Here is a 14,765-nt window from a genome sequence, read left to right as displayed (position 1 = left end):
GAATTGAAAAAATTCATGGAAAAAGTGAAAATGAAAACACAACTATTCAAAATCTGTGGGACACAGCAAAGGCAGTCCTGAGAGGAAAATATATAGCGATACAAGCCTCTCTTAGGAAAGGTCTCAAATACACAATCTAACCCTACACCTAAAGGAGCTGGAGAAGGAATAACAAAGAAAGCCTAAACCCAGCAGGAGAAGAGAAATCATAAAGATCAGAGCAGAAATCAATGAAATAGAAACAAACAAACAAACAAACAACAACAACAACAAAAAACCAGTAGAACAAATCAACAAAACTAGGAGCTGGTTCTTTGAAAGAATAAGATTGATAAACCCCTGGCCAGACTTATCAAAAAGAAAAGAGAAAGGACCCAAATAAATAAAATCATGAATGAAGGAAAAGAGATCACAACCAACACCAAAGAAATACAAACAATTATAAGAACATATTAGGAGCAACTATACACCAGCAAATTTGACAATGTGGAAGAAATGGATGCATTCCTAGAGACATATAAACTACCACAATGAACCAGGAAGAAACAGAAAACCTGAACAGACTCACAACCAGGAAGGAGATTGAAGCAGTCATCAAAAATCTTCCAACAAACAAGAGCCCAGGGCCAGATGGCTTCTCAGGGGAATTCTACCAAGCATTTAAAGAAGAATTAATTCCTATTCTCCTGAAACTGTTCCAAAAACTAGAAATGGAAGGAAAACTTCCAAACTCATTTTATGAGGCCAGCATTACCTTGATCCCAAAACCAGACAAAGACCCATCAAAAAAGAGAATTACAGACCAATATCCTTGATGAACACAGATGTGAAAATTCTCACCAAAATACTAGCCAATAGGATCCAACGGTACATTAAAAGGATTTTTCACCACAACCAAGTGGGATTTAGCTGCAAGGTTGATTCAACATCCACAAATCAATCAATGTGATACAATACATTAATAAAAGAAAGAACAAGAACCATATGATACTATCAATAGATGTTGAATAAGCATTTGACTAAGTACAGCATCCTTTCCTGATCAAAACTCTTCAGAGTGTAGGGATAGAGGGCCCATACCTCAATATTATCAAAGTCATCTATGAAAAAACCACTGCAAATATCATTCTCAATGGAGAATCTCCATTTAAATCTCAGTTTTAAACTGAGAGCTTTTCCGCTAAGGTTAGGAACACAGTAGGGATTTCCATTATGACCACTGCTATTCAACATAGTACTAGAAGTCCTAGCCTCAGCAATCAGACAACAAAAAGAAATTAAAGGCATCCAAATCGGCAAAGAAGAAGTCAAACTCTCACTCTTTGTAGATGATATGACACTTTATGTAGAAAACCCAAAAGAGTCTACTCCAAATCTGCTAGAACTTGTACAGGAATTCAGTAAAGTGTCAAGATATAAAAATCAATGCACAGAAATCGGTTGCTTACTATAAACCAACAACAAGACAGAAGAAAGAGAAATTAAGGAGTCAATCCCATTTACAATTGCACCTAAAACTATAAGATACCTAGGAATAAAACTAACCAAATAGTCAAAGAATCTCTACTCAGAAAACTATAATGTACTCATGAAAGAAATTGAGGAAGACACAAAGAAATGGAAAAATATTCCATGCTCGTGGATTGGAAGAACAAATATTGTGAAAATGTCTCTGCTACCTAAATCTACACATTTAGTGCAATCCCTATCAAAATACCATCCATTTTTTCAAAGAAATGGAATAAATAATCCCCAAATTCATATGGAACCAGAAAAGACCTCAAATAGCCAGAGGAATGTTGGGGAAAAAAGCCAAAGTTGATGGCATCACAATTCCAGACTTCAAGCTCTATTACATAGCTGTCATCATCAAGACAGTATGGTACTGGCACAAAACAGACACATACACCAGTGGAACAGAATAGAGAGCCCAGAAATAAACCCTCAACTCTATGGTCAACTAATCTTTGACAAAGCAGGAAAGAATGGCCAATGGAAAAAAGTCTCTTCAACAAATGATGTTGGGAAAATTGGACAGCCACATACAGAAAAACAAAACTGGACCATTTCCTTAGACCACACACAAAAATAGAATCTAAATGGATGAAGGACCTCAATGTGAGAGAGAAATCCATCAAAATCCTTGAGGAGAACACAGGCAGCAACCTCTTCGACCTCAGCTGCAGCAACTTCTTCCTTAAAACATCATCAAAGGCAAGGAAAGCAAGGGCAAAAATGAACTATTGGGACTTCATCAAGATTGAAATCTGCACAGCAAAGGAAACAGTCAACAAAATCAAAAGACAACTGACAGAATGGAAGAAGACATTTGCAAATGACATATCAGATAAAGGGCTAGTATCCAAAATCTAGAAAGAACTTATCAAACTCAACACCCAAAGATCAAGCAATCCAATCAAGAAATGGGCAGAGGACACGAACAGACATTTCTGCAAAGAAGACATCCAGATGGCCAACGGACACATGAAAAAGTGCTCCACATTACTCAGCATCAAGGAAATACAAATCAAATCCTTAATGAGATACCACCTCATGCCAGCCAGAATGGCTAAAATTCATAAGTCAGGAAACGACAGATGCTGCTGAGGATGTGGAGAAAGGGGAACCCTCCTACACTGTTGGTGGGAATGCAGGCTGGTGCAGCCACTCTGGAAAACAGCATGGAGGTTCCTCAAAAAGTTGAAAATAGAGCTATCCTATGACACAGAAGTCACACTACTGGGTATTTACCCTAAAGATACAAATGTAGTGATCCAAAGGGGCACGTGTACCCAAATGTTTATAGCAGCAATGTCCACAATAGCCAAACTATGGAAAGAACCTAGATGTCCATCAACAGATGAATGGATAAAGAAGAAGTGGTATATATATATGATGGAATACTATGCAGCCCTCAAAAATGAAATCTTGCCATTTGCAACAACTTGAATGGAACTAGAGGGTATTATACTGAGCGAAATAAGTCAATCAGAGAAAGACAATTATCATATGATCTCCCTGATATGAGGAATTTGAGAGGCAAAGTGGGAGGTTTGAGGGGTAGAGAAGGAAAAAATGAAACAAGATGGGATCAGGAAGGAGACAAACCATAAGAGACTCTTAATCTCACAAAAAAAACTGAGGGTTATGGGGGGGGAGGGGAGTAAGGAGAGGGTGGTTGGTTTAGGGACATTGGGGAAGATATGTGCTATGGTGAGTTCCATGAAGTGTGTAAACCTGGTGATTCACAGACCTGTACCCCTGGGGCTAATAATACATTATACATTAATAAATTTTTTTTTGGAAAAAAAAGACTGATATCATAAAGTTCCTCTGGTGGGTGATTTACTATGAACCTTGGGATCTCCAATTGCAACATCTCCAACTGCATTACTAACTTTTATGCTATAGAGTAGTTTATTTGAGTGCATGCCTTGTCTTCCTCTAAAGCAAGGCTCTGGAGGACAGTTTTCCTATATGTTTCATCTTTGTTCCCCCAGCAGTTTCCTGAATGTGACAGATTCACTGTCAACAATGAAGGGAATATAGAGTCGCTTTGGTTAGAATGGGATATGTGAGGAGGAGATCGGAGCCAGAAAGCCTACTTAAGAGGCAGTGATCCAGACCAGAGGGCATACCCTAACTGCTGGAAATGGCTAAGAGTAATAGATTTGGGAGATATTACAGGGGTAGTGTTATCAGAGATTCTGATGAACGGTATGGAGGAGATTAAGAAAGGAAGAGAAACCAACCTGATTATGGAATACAAAACACACAAAGTTAGGAAATATCATTAAACGAATGAACATGAGAAAGAAATGAAGAGCATAAAAGGGAAATGGGAACCAGAAGAAATGAGTTTACTTTTAGTTTCTCTACATTTCTGCTGGCAAGAGCACCAAAATTGAACATAACATTGTATTAAGTATTCAACTGAAGACAAGACCTCAGAGTGTTGCTCTGAAAATATTCCTTCCAAAAGATAGTTTTCTGCCAAAATCTGTTTTTCTCTGTTCCCCGAGAACATGGCTGGTCTATATTTCGCAGCCCCTTTTGAATCTTGGGGTGGCCACATGACCGTTCTTACCAATGGACACAGAAATAAAATGTGCCACCTCCAGGCTGAGCTTCTGGAAAGGTCTGCCTTCTCAATAGTCTCCCTCTTGCTACTGCTTAAGTCTCACAGCAACCTGATATCCACCATGAAGAGGATGATAAGATGCTGTGGGATGGTGGAGCACTGTGAGGGGAAAACCTGGATCCCTGAATGGATAACACAGCCATCTGCTGACCTGGAATGTTTACTTTGGATCATTATGCCAGAGAAAAATGAAATTCGTTTGAGGCCACTAAATTATGATTAGATCTCTTTTCATTATGGCATTACCTGAATTCACACAAATTCTGTTTATTTGGGGCTCCTATGGCTTTAACAGGAGGCAGCCTTATTCTGAGGCGGAGGAGAGCCCCACTGTTTCTAAACTATTGACTCATTAAGAAAGCATAAAATATCCACTGAAAGATAGGGTAGACTTTAGGGATAACTTTAAGGGCAACCTAAAGGTTACAGATTATAAATTAGGTTAGCTATACAAGTTTAAAAGAAACTTTTTCCAGCTCTCAGTAACAGAAAAATCTAGACGGATTTTATATGTATCACCAAAACAAAACAAAACAAAAAATCCACCTTTTTTTAATATACATCACAAAACCAAGAGCTTTTCCCTCCTTGCCACAGTCGCTAGGAAATTCAGAGACATATCTGTGGTTTGATAGCAAACACACAAGCAAATACACAAGGCCATGGACACATGATCTGTGAATTCTTGGTCACTGGCTTTCATTTGCTTACATTTTCTCTTTTTACCGACTACCTCAACTATAACTTCTGCACTCCTAAACCGAGTGAGGTGTAAGTCACTTCAAATAATTCAGGAATAAAATGAAACATAAAAGAAAAAAATACATGTCAAAAGGTCCCATTTAAAAAAAAAACAAGTTCTATATGCACATAGAAGCTATAAAACTTGATAAGACAATGTGCGCTGTTCCAAAGGTGATTTCAAAACAGCACCACTGGGATAATCCACTTTGTAGCCTGCAATTTTCTGCTTTTGACACACAAGAATATATTTATTAGGCTATTTATAGATTTTTAACATATAATTTACGGTTCCAAACACTCATTTCTTGATCTTTGCTCTTTAGACCAGACATCTAGTTCATGTAGCATATATACTATTCAATTGTCATAATAAGAGGCAAAATGAACACACTCAGTTTTAATTTAGTACAGAATTATGTTTTAGTAACTCTTTCTGTATTTTGGTTACATTATTTATATGTATAAATTAAATAAATAATTTTCATAGGAGTTCTAACTAAATTTGAATGGACTTTTTATAATGGTTTCCACCTCCTACAAGTTTAATGATACCATATTGGAGGCATTATAGAATCACTGAAAAGATTCTGGAACGTAGCACAGTAGTCATGTTATACCTATTCAAAAGTGATATGAAAGGTCAATTCCATTTAAGACTTCATATATATACACCCTAAGACTTCATATATATACACCCTAATTTTAAGGCTGCCAAACGCCTTACATATAATCATGAACACTTTGTATATAATAGTGGCAGTGTTAGTTTAAGAAAAATATATATTGGACTTTACGCTAAGTGTATTTAATATTTAAATATAACTTATTTTAAAGAATTTAGGAAATTCTAGGTAACCAAAATCATATTTCCGATATTTCTACAATGCCAGAGATTCACGGTCTCCAGGCAACTAGGGAGCACATGGCTGCATGGGGTCTGGCCTATTCTCCCAGCACTGTTATACATTCGGTTGATGATTTATTCAATCCCGGTTTCAAACCTGCCATTAGCTCCCTCATTGCTTTAATGCAACTAGTCCACCATTCATAACTGTCAGGGACCGATTCATCGGAACTGGGACATTTAAGGCCTCCAATGTGTAAAAATGTCTTTTTTCTTGTTAGCCTATATAAGACTATAAATGCTATTGTTTTATTCTTTCACATTCTCCCCTTCTTGTACATACTTCAGAAGACATTTACCCAATTTCTAAACTAACCTGTCACAGGAAACATACTTGAATCTTAAGTACACATGGCATTTTAGAGATGTTTTTGCTTGTGGTTGATAGCGATGGCCTCTGAAAGCCTCTCAACTCATCCCGGGTAAGTCATGTTGGCTTTTATAAAATAAAAATAAACCACAACATGTACAACCTGACAGGAGTAAGTGACCAGGTGACTAAAACTTGGTGAGTTTTTTGACAAAACGTGACAGAGAAGTGACCACTTAGATACTGCTGATTCTTTTATGTTTTAGAAAAATACAGAATTTGCAGTAATGAATGAATCTCAAGTAATGGCTGAATCTCAATCTCATAACATATCAAGAAAGACTTAAGCCATGGAAAAATGTGTAGCACATAATCCCATTTTCATAAAGTTGAAAAATATCAAACAGAAAAAACAAAGGAATGGTTAACTAAAAATTCAGGTTATCATTACATGGAGGACATGAAGTTGAGAGAATGAGATCTAAAGAGACACATAAGGGACTTCCAAAATTCCTGTGAAAACTTAGAAAAATAAATCCCAAAGATGAGAAAAACATTCTTAGTTTAGTCAGTGGATAGTGGGCAAAACACTGTTCCTATATAATTATTTTGGTAAGGAAAGCTTATTAAGATTTTCATGGAAAGAAAGGTTTATGGTATACTAGTTCAGTTAGAAAATGTCAGTCCTAATATTATGAAAGCTCAGAAAGTCTTCTCAGGAGAATTTCCTGATGTTTTGCCCGTCTCATCAGGAATGTCGACAGAGGAATAAAATGGCACTCGATCTTCTGGACAGCTTGGTGTTTTGTCTTTGGCTGTCAAGCAAAAAGGACTGCAACTGCACTCATCTGGAGAGGATTAGAATATTCTGCAAAATCAGACAACACAGAAAATGGAATAACAGAATACTGGCCAGCCATTTCCTCCAACTTGCATTGGAAGAGGGTGTAATCCCACCTCATAGCACAGGGATTAATTAACTACAATCTCAACAGTATAAATACTTAGAGATGAAAATGTACTTAGACACTTATATTCCCACATGGGAGGCATAAAGATTGCACACCATGGAATTCTTCATTCAAAAGGGAAAAAATTCACTTGATACACAGATAGCATTTTATTTTTTAAATCTGAAAACTTCTAAAAATTAATCATTTATTCAGATAGTCAGAAGTTCTTAGGTGTTGAAATGCATATACTTAGAGGCTGTCCATAGCAAGCTCATGATTTAAATTCTAAGTTTAAAACTGATTGATTTTGATATTTTTCAGAGGTTTCTCTAAAAGCACATGCACCTGCTCTAAGAGGGTATTTATTAGTATAATTATTTAGAGACCATTTAACTTGAGGTTGAAATATATATGTATGGGCATGTATATATGTGTACATATACACATAAATACACACAGACAAGCACACATATACATATATGTACATATATATGTATGTGTTCAAATGAAAATTTGAGTAAAATATGCACTTTTTTCTTCAAAATTAACTTTAAGGAATTTTTAAACTGCATTCTTCCTTTAATACTATGTACCATGCAATAAGCCTTGTATTACATCATTATATCAACTGAACACAGATATTCCCAAAAGAACTGGTTCGGGAAGTGGCACAATTTGGCAGCCTGTCCCATCCCCCTTTGGCTTGGATTCCAATTAAGTCTAACCATGAGGGAATGGCTTTCTGCCAAGAGCACAACAAAGGAGAGGACAATGTTAGTCTTGGGCCATGGGGAAATTAAAGGCAATAATGGAGAATGGGGTTTCTGGAATTGCCCCCTCTGATCTAACCTGAGAAATGCTGAGAAGGGACTGGCGTGAACCAGTCATGTCTTCTTAAGTCCTGATCTGTTTGTCTGTAATAAGCCTTTGGTACATAAGACTTCCAAATGAAACTGTAGTGTGCACAGGCTATCAAGAAGGTGAGATCTCCTAGATTCTGTGTTCTAATGCCTGTGCCCCTTCTAGTGGGATGTAACCAGCCCTCTTCAACTCCCAGAGCCTAGCTAACTATCTGAAGCCAAGTTTCCAGAGTAGAAAATAGGTGGAGACCTGGCATTGTATCAGATCCCTTGGTTCCTACATGGGCAAAGTTGCTTCTTTGGGACTTGGATCCTGATATAATGAAGAGATGGGATAGCTGAGTCCTAACTCCAGCTCTGCCATCGACTTACTGTGCACCCCTGGGCAAGTCACTTCCAGTCTCTGAGCCTTTGTTTTCTCCTGTATGAGATTCTTCATCGTTTTCAAAATCTAGGCTCCAAGGAGCCTAGAGGTCTCTGAAATCCTTTCAGGGTGTTTGAGAGATCAAAAAGCTTTTCATAGTAATACTCAGATGTCATCTGCCTATTTTACTCTCCTTTGCTCACAAGTATTCAGTGCAGTTGTCCAGAAGCCACATGAGGAAGCCATGAGATTGACGTGGTGTTAATGCCTTGATAGCCTGCATAAGTGATCAAAACCTAAGCCACTGTCCATACACGGAATCTGAGAAAAGGAAACAGGGACAACTAGTCACCAAGAGCTGAGTGGGCTTTCCCAGATAAGGCCATTACTGAAGCTATAGCTAATCGAGTAATTTCTTTGCTTCTGCATCTTCCCTATTAAACACCGTACCCCTAGCTCCTGTTAGTGGAGTGCTCCTAACCACTTTTGGGTTAGAGATGGCCAATGTGACTTGATTTTGGTTCAAATAAACTCTTGAAACTTTTACTGTGCCTCAGTGTATCTTTTAACCTATGTAATATTGCAACAGATTAAATGTAGAAACAGGTATGAGAATCTAGCTGTCTCCCTTTAAACCAGGTCTTAAAGAAATTTACAAAAATAAGTAAAATATTGCCACGCTTTTCACTGATAAAAATGTACTGTTTCTCACAAAAATGTTTCACTGACAATGTATTTATTAACATTATTTTAAATGAATTAATAAACATTTGACTTTAATATCTAATACAATAAATAATAATAGATATGATTCACATAAACCAAAGCTCTTTGGGGTCCTCAATAATTTTTAAGATTATAAAGTAGCCCTCAGATCAGTACACTTGAGAGCTGCTGGACCAGATGATTTGAGACCACTTTCAGTGTTATGATTCTTTGATATCCTAGACATCATCAGGTATTACTACCATGGTGAACAACTTCATAGGAGAATTAAAATCTCTAATATATCTTGTCTTATAGACATAATCTATAAATAATGTAAAATATTTTCTAAATTAACAAAAATTGGTAAAGAATTAATTGTTCACCCAGAGGACCTATTAGACCTGCCATATTCTGAATAAAGCCAGAGCTAGTTCCTCATTCATGGGTTACTCTGCTATTCCTATGAGGCCACTATTCCTGAAATCCTTATTCTAAATGTCTATACCAGGAATCAGTCCCTGCTCCAGAGTCAGTCACTTGAGGAGTAAGGGAAGCCCATGCAGTGACTGTGCAAAATTCTAACCAGTGGGGTCATTACACACTGAACACTAGTCAATCACATCTTCACCTTGGGAGATTTGAAGGTGTCATATGGAAAGATCTATAAAGAGTAATTAATGTGTCATGCACGCTGAAAGACACAAGGGCAGCTATGAAAACTGAAGCTAGAAAGAACTAGAAGCCGTACAGACCTAGAAGCTGTTAGATACAGAGAATGAGAGTAGGGAGAAAAGCTATTCACAAATGTAGTGGGCAAAAAGGAAAGTGAAAGCAGATGGAGCAGCAAAGACGACTCGAAATTGCCACCCAAGAATGGCATACTGGCAGTGTTGCTCCTGGCCTATTGGGATAGTTTCCCAAATGATGTTTCAGGTCTCCATGAGTCTACTGCTCAGCTGCTGGAGTGAGTGCCTGTCCCTATGACCATGCATCTGTACATACAACATCCATGGACCCTGGGGTTTTCCTCTTTATGGCCCAGGAAGGCTGACACAGCTCAACAGTGCTGGAGCTTCCATTTGGGATATTGAAACTTAGAGGGATAAGAGAAAAGTGGAATATTTGCTTAAAGCAAGTACACAGAATAAGCTTTGAAGAGTTACATATATGACTCTACATATGATTTGTATATCATTTACAAGTACATGTCTTTGGAGAGTTCTAACTTTCCTCTTTAAGGAAATAATAAATTAAAATTGCCACCTAACAGTAGAGAGTGGAGAGAACCTGACCAATACGAAACCAGGGTGAGAGCCAGTTAGAAAAGAAGAGAAAGAGAAATATTTGGAATGAAGGTAGTAAACAGCAAGAATCTGACTCATTAGAGTTCTGTTCTTTGGGAACTTGTAAGAGGAGTAAGCTAAAAACAGCAGCTAAGAGCAAAAATCATAATAAAATAAAGATTAGATGCCAAAGTGGGTTAAAAGAACTTAAGCTTCTGAAGAACTCCTTCCACAGTTTTTAAGAAATAGAATACCTATGGTGTTTAGGTAGCTGGACTGATCCACCACTAAAATGCATCAAGAGTTAGGACATCACAAATTTCACTGGCTTACCATCCACTCACTAACACATTTTTTTCACCTACGTATTCCTATATCCAATATATCTGTGCTGAGTGCCAGGTATACGGCTGGAGTCCCACACAGATTAGACACTCAGGAACCCTTTTAGGGAATGGCACAAGAGAACTACAGACTGCTGGGTATCATAATGACTCCACGGTCCATGTGTCAAAGAGCTGACAATCCAGGAAATAAACTAAATTCTCAGGTCTGAGACAGGTGTGATGTATGCCTTGAGATAACCAGAGGGTTTTGACAATGGGTAGAGAGACTTCCACTTGTAGGGAAGAAGGAAGTCTTTATGAGGGAATATTTCATCTAGGTCTTGAAAGGTGAGTAGGTTTATGAAAGGTGAAGATCTGGAACGAGAGCATATAAATGGATAGGGGAGGCAAGACCAAGGCCACAGAAACAGGCCTAAGTGGGGCTCATTTGAAGGAGAGCAAATAAGTTGATGGATACCGTGTGTATGGAAGTACAGAGAGAGGTGGGACTAGAAAAGACACATCAGGGTCAAAGCATCAGGGTTCAAAGGTAAGGATAAGTTTGGTTTCATTACTTAGGAAATAACAGGAAATTATGAAAATTTTGGTGTAGAGGAATGACATAAATTTAATTACTATCATTTTAAGGGCTTACTCTGGGCTAACAGAATTTTATACAATCATCGCAACCTCACAATGAAATATTTTTATTCTCATTTTACCTACAAGAGAACAAAGGCTCGGGTTGCTCCCAGAGCTTGCCCAAGATCAGAGAGCCCGCAGTTGAGCCAGATTCAAATTCATGTCAGTCTAACATCAATCCCTGTGGTCTTAATGTCTGAGGGTGTAGACTCACCTCACTTCAGAGGCATATAACCAATGTCACTGAGTGAGGCAGAGTGGTGTCAGACAATAGGGAGTGGAGGAAACTATAGCAAATAAGACATACAGCAGGGAGTGAGGTGAGGTTTGAGTAGCTGTTCTCTATTTCCAATCATTTTACCCACAATAGTGCCTCATTTTTGAAACCTCTGCAACCCAACTTCAGCACGCAGCACTCACTGAAGGTCTCCAAAGAATTCAGTCTCAAAATAAAACAAAACAAAACCCAGTAGTGCATAATGGAGTCTTCACTGAATATTTTATGAAAGAAACAGAGGTGGAGATTTTCCTTACGTTTCACAGCAAGGTAGTCAATAGCTTCAAGATCCCCAAACAGACACATAAATTCTCCCAAGTTTTTTTCACCCCATATCTGACACAAGATTTATATCAAATTTCTCTTTACCTTTCTGTCTTCAAGCTCCCACATTGCGTCTAGTCTGTTAATACCTATATCCCACTTCCAGATTTTTCTCTTAAGAATGTAAAATGTATCAGGTCTTTTATGACACAAAGCAACACAGTTCTGACCTGGCTGCTTCACCAGACATTGCAGAGGTCAACACCAAGGCCATGCCTAGAAAAGCTCAGAGCTCAGCTCCCATCTGGAGCTGTCCACCTCAGAAAAGAGCTCAGCTGCCATACTGCTACCCATGCAGCCCTGTGAGGTGCTCACCACCCATCTTGATGAACTTTTCCAAGCACTTCTTGCAAACATGCATCAACTGGGCTGTCCCCAAGAGGAATCCTAGTGAAGAAAATTATCTTTATACAGTTAAAGAAGTACTAGTAAAACCAGGATGACTGGGAGGATGACTGTGGGTTTAAAAAAATCTGAAAATAAAAAGTCAGAAACATAGCACTAGAGCCCAAGGGAGGGGTGAGGGCTGAAAACACGAATCAGGATGCATTCAGGGTAGGGATGGAGTAGTAAGATGGAATGAAGGAGAGAGCACAGAGAATGAAGAGAAGTATGAGAAAACGGCAGAGGTAAGACTTTTGATAATGAGGCTCAAAGGGCAGAAGTAGGGTGGGCAGAGTGGGTGGGCTGGTACTCCAGGGTCATAAGGAGAGCAAAAGCCATGGTTTGTAGGCAAAAGGGAGAGATCCAGAGAGCACTGAGTTATTGGACATGCAAGAGACAAGCGATGATTTGTTCTGTGAGAGGGAGGCTAAAAGAAAGGAGAGGAAGAAGTAAACAGGAAGAAGCAAAAAAAAGACAAAATAATTTAATAAATCATTCTGAAGAGATGGTCATAAGGACTCATCGTGATCCAATGCTCATAAGATTATTGCATTGCATATTAGTAGTCCTTGCTCCTGTAGTGACAGCAGGTTTATGACAAGAATGCATCTGAATGAACTAAACTGAAGACTAGTTCACAGAGGAAATCTCTGAAGGTAATAGGTAAAAGCAGGTGAAAGACAAAAGACGAGTCAAGTCTAAAAATAAATCCAAGTGGGATGTCCAACTTATTTTACTATAATAAAATTGTCAATTTTATTATAGTAAAATAAAATTGACAGTTCGTTTAGTTCTTTAACAAAGGATTTTCAGCTTCTGCAGCCATTAGGATAATCACTAGACATCAAAACCTGAAACTTCAGTTGGAAATCAGACCCACTACCACAGGCTATGAAGGTCTCCAATCGTGAAGGCTTGGAAAACAGGGTGGAAAAAAAGGAGAGCGAGAAAGAGAGGCAATTTTCATCAGTGTCTGCAGCCGGCGAGAGGGATATTCAAAATCACATTTCAGATGAAGTATGAGCATGAGCAACATACTCACCTGGTGCTTACAAATCCCAGAGAAAGTTAATTAGCCACTTGGGAACACAGTTACATTTTCTCTACCTTAAATGCACTGTGGGAAAAGGGCAAAAAGTTGGACTCACTTCTACCAGGAATGAGATTAGTTTATACATTGGTTTCAAGCCCTGGTTTTCCACATAAGTGAAAAATGAAACTAGAAACATATGCTCTGAGGTTGCCCCGATTCACTCCTTGTTTTAACGAGAACATCTAGAATGGTGATTTGGTCTGCTGCTTCATAGCAGGACTCATTCAATCTTTCCCCGGAGGGTTGATCAAAGTACGCATCAATATCTTGCACAATAGGACAATGGTGCCTTTTCCCAGGATCTTGAATGATATATGTGCCTTTCCCTCACTCCCTCTACTTCTAGAAGATCCAGGTACACATTACATCACTTCGTTCTTTCAAACCTGCCTCAACTGGGCACATTTTCCCTGCTAAACCTTCAGAAAATTCTAGAGTGATGCATCCTATTTCTACTGTACCAAAAACATAAAAACAAAAAAACAACAACAAAAAAAAAAAAACAAACCAACAACCAGGAACCTTTTAAGTAAAACAAATACCATATATGTTCCAAGTAACCAACCTCTGTTTCCAGGCTTGCTTAAAATCTTTGTTAGCCTGTATAAACATTTTAATTGTGTGCAACTACTTTGTCTTCCAAAGCATGACCCAGCTAGCTTACACATCATGAACTGCAAGCACACACCCTTTTTAGCAAAAATCATATTACTATATAAAGTTTCAGCCCAATAGCCACAGGTGCAAGAGGCAATGTGTCTGCAGTTCTCAATCACATTCCTTTTATTATGGGCCATTTCAGCCAACGTGATCTATAATGAATGTACTGGGTTTTGTACTCTTTGAGAAGTTCCAGCCAGTATCTATATGCCTTTCCCTTGGTGCTCCTGAGAGCAGGAGAGCCTCAGGGAGGGGTGGATGAAATTGGAAAATATAAATAACAAATCAAAAATTACAATTGATTGGATAAACAATTTCCCTTAGTCTGTTTCTTAATAAGTGATCGATTTTATGATCAATATTCATTATTTCCCAGAACATACCAAACTGCTTATTGAACAAATGAATGGCTGAAACTACAATGACACAGAATCAAAAAGGTGAACCAATTTCTTTAATAACATGCGTTGAACAGCCTGTCTCATCTTACCTAGTTGTTCCACATCAGTGCACTTTTCTGCATAGCCCTTTGGAAAAGGGCTGAAGCTCAGGAAAACAGGGGAGGTAATTCATTACTCATTAAAAGAAATGGGTTCTGGGAGCATGAGTCTTGACGTGTGAGGCCTGAACTGCAGTTTGTGGTAGGCTGTCTTTCGCCTGTTCAAAGTACATTCTCCAACCTGCCAAACCAGGCCCTCCCTAAAGGCACTGCCTTTGGGATTTGTGCACTCCATAGATGTGTAGAGAGTGGGAAGACCCAAAGCACAGTCACTTTCTGACAATATTTTTTAT

The sequence above is a fragment of the Lutra lutra genome, chromosome 4 (assembly GCF_902655055.1).
Source record: "Lutra lutra chromosome 4, mLutLut1.2, whole genome shotgun sequence".
NCBI lineage: Eukaryota > Metazoa > Chordata > Mammalia > Carnivora > Mustelidae > Lutra > Lutra lutra.
This window is presented reverse-complemented; position numbering follows the sequence as displayed.